Genomic DNA, 3,177 nt, shown 5'->3' on the forward strand with positions numbered 1-3,177 from the left:
AATTCTTAGCTTAGGGCAAACACAAGTGCACCTGGTAAAGACTTGTCTGTCCTTGAAAAGTAAGGGATTAACTAGTGTCTACGTGACACAGAAGGAGTAAAGGCAGGCAAAGTAGCCAGCCCTTCAAAAGTCAACCCAAATGACTGATTCCCCAGCCCACCAACCATAATTGCAATCCCCCACCCCTAACAGGGGCACTCAAAAGAGCTATAAAAGCAAGTAGGAGGGGAAACTCGGGGCTTTTTTCCTTCACCACCTTCCTGAGGAGGGAAAAAGTCTCCATGCATGGAAGTAATATAGTAAACACTCTTGACATTTCAGACGTGTTTTTAAATTTCTTTGAGGGACATTTTGTGGGCAGAACATTATATCTCTATCTCGATCTCAATCTCGATCTCTATATCAAGAGACAGAGAGAGTTGTTGTTAAGTGCTGTCTGAGCACAACTCATAGCAACCCTATGAAAAAAAAGACCTGAACCCTGTTATATAACTATCATTGTTTATCTATGTTCCTAGAGTTTCCAGAGGCATGTGGTTTAGGAAGTGGATGCCACTTCTGCTTCCAAACCTGAATCAATCTGGGAGCTCCAACAAACACTGTCCACCATGGATAACCATTATGGCATTTGGCACACCAGTGGCACAGTGTTCAGCATCACAGCAACCCTAAGTTACTCCAAAACAACACATTAACAGACCAGTGCTGTATCCCAAACACAATTGCCACCAAGCCCAAAGGCTGCAGACCCAAGGGCATTTCTGCCTTTTAAATACAAGGCCCACCCACCAGGTTCTCATTGACTCTAAACCAAGAGGCTTCCAACTCATTGTTAGCTCAATCTTGGCAAATTCAATCAGCTCGCACCAGACTGTGAATGAAAAAATAAAAAAGCCACAACAAACCAAAAAACAATACAAAACTCACCACAACCAAACAGTCCACACCTGACTCTTACAAGATATAATTGTTGCTGTTGTTATGTACCATTGAATCATGTGTCAGACATAACAACCCTATGTACAACAGCTCTGAAGCCTACCCTGTCCTGAGCTAGTGTCACTTACTCCAACACAACTATATCCATTGCCCTAGTTACTGTATCAGTCCATCTCATCTGGGGTCTTTCTCTCCTGCACTGTCCCTTCACCATTCCAAGCATGATATTCTTCTCCAAGGATCGGTTCCTCCTGGCCACATGCCCAAAGTATGTGAGGTGGAGCTTCAAAGCCTTAGCCTCTAAAAAGAAACATGGTTTCATCTTCTCCAAGACAGATCTACTTGTTTTCTTGGTGGTTCATGGTATGTTCAAGACTATTCTTCATCACCACATCTCAGTGGCATCAGTTCTTCTGCCATCCTTAGTCACTGTCCAGCCCTCTGATGCATATAGCAAGTAATTTCAAAGACCATGGCCTGGATCACACACATTTTAGTCTCTAGACTGACATAGTTCCTCTTCAAGACTCTGGAGATATCCTTGACAGCAGCTAATGCAATATGTCTTTTAATTTCCTGGTTGCTGATGCCAAAAGTGGAGCCAAACAAACTAAAGCTGTGAACAATGTCAATCTCTTCACCATCAGTCATGGGGTTGCCAATTGGCCTAGTGGTGACAATCTTTGTATTCTTGATGTTGAGCTTCAGTCTATATTGAATACTACAGCCCTTGGTCTTCTGCAGCAAGCACTTCAGGTCCTCCTCAGTTTCAGTAAGCAAGGTTGTGCCATCTGCATAACGTAGGTTGTTGATGAATCTTCCTCCAATCCTGATGCCACATTCCTCCTCATAAAGTCCTGCTTCCCAAATGATCTGTTCTGCAAATAGACTGAAAAGGTATGGAGACAGGACATACCCCTGATGTACTCCCTTCCTGATTTTGAACCACTCAGTGTTTCCCTGCTTTGTTCTGAGGACAGCTTCCTGGTTCGAGTATAGGTTTCTCAGAGGTACAATCAAGTGTTCTGGGATTTCCATTCTCCTCAAGGTTAATGTGTGTGTGTGTGTGTGTGTGTGTGCATATTTGTTGTAACAGCGTTGGAACGAGTTGGAACCAAGCAATAGATGATCATCCAGTGGGTTTTCAGAGGCAGTAAATTACATGAAAAGAGACTGCCCATTCTTCTCCAGTAAAGCAGCTTGCAGATTTAAACTATGTGCCTTTGGTATTAGACCAGGCTGAGTCCTCAAATTTGAAAACACAAAGAAGGTTGTAAGCAGAAATTAATGATTGGAATATGAAACGTGGGAAGCATGATTGTAGGAAAACTAGACATTATTAAGAAAGAAATGAAACACAGAAATATTGATATAATAGGTATTAGTGAAATAAGATGGATTGACATGGAACATTTTTAATTAGGTGATCAGTATGATCTACTATGCTGGAGACGAAAAGGTGAGAAAAAAAGTAATTTTTAGATCCAGCTTGAAATACAATATTGTGAGTGACAGGATAATATCCATACACACACAAGGAAGATCTGTTAATACCATTATCATTCAAATTTTTGTACCAACAAGAAGAACCAAAGAGGAAGAAACAGATGATTTCTACCAACTGTTGCCATCAGAAATTGATAATCACATAACTAAGATGCACTAATAATAATGGGTGATTAGAATGGGGAAGTTTAAAACCAGGAAGAAGGATCAGGAATTGGAAAATTTGGACTTAGTGAGGCTGGGGATAGAATGATAGAATTCTGCACAATCACTGATTTATTCATAGCAAACTCCTTTTTTAAAAAACATAAACACAGACTATAAACATAGATTTCACCTTATGGGATGCACAGGAATCAGAGAGATTATATCTGTGGAAGCCAGGTGGTAATTGTGGAGCAGACTACCAACTACTCATATGCAAGTACGGGAAGCCAATACTAAATATTTGTAATAAACTGAATGCTATGAGAATGTAGGGGAGGTGAGGTACAAGCTAGAATTCACCCTGAGGCACTAAAGCGATCCTTAAAGGTTTACTAGATTCTTGCATTTGCTGACCCCTCCCTCCTGAGTCAAGGGGAAGGTTTTCAATAGAATGAGCTTGGCTTCATTTGCATTGAATTATCTCTGTGATTTACTTCCTGATAATTTTCAATAAAGATACAGGGAAGGTGGAATAGGAGTTTTCAGTGGAGAACTGCTGGCCGCCTGTTTTTCATGCTCTCTGCT

The 3,177-nt window shown here is 41.0% G+C and overlaps 1 protein-coding gene across 1 annotated transcript in view; it reads right to left on the reverse strand.

The window, feature by feature from the left end:
* The window catches only part of SPAG17 (sperm associated antigen 17), a 395,169-nt gene that overhangs the window by 372,707 nt on the left and 19,285 nt on the right, over positions 1 to 3,177 (reverse strand). The gene's annotated exons all lie outside the window — the stretch shown is intronic.

The sequence above is a fragment of the Elephantulus edwardii genome, unplaced genomic scaffold (genome assembly GCF_000299155.1).
Source record: "Elephantulus edwardii isolate Elephantulus edwardi_28Jun2011 unplaced genomic scaffold, EleEdw1.0 scaffold00437, whole genome shotgun sequence".
Classification (NCBI taxonomy): Eukaryota; Metazoa; Chordata; class Mammalia; order Macroscelidea; family Macroscelididae; genus Elephantulus; species Elephantulus edwardii.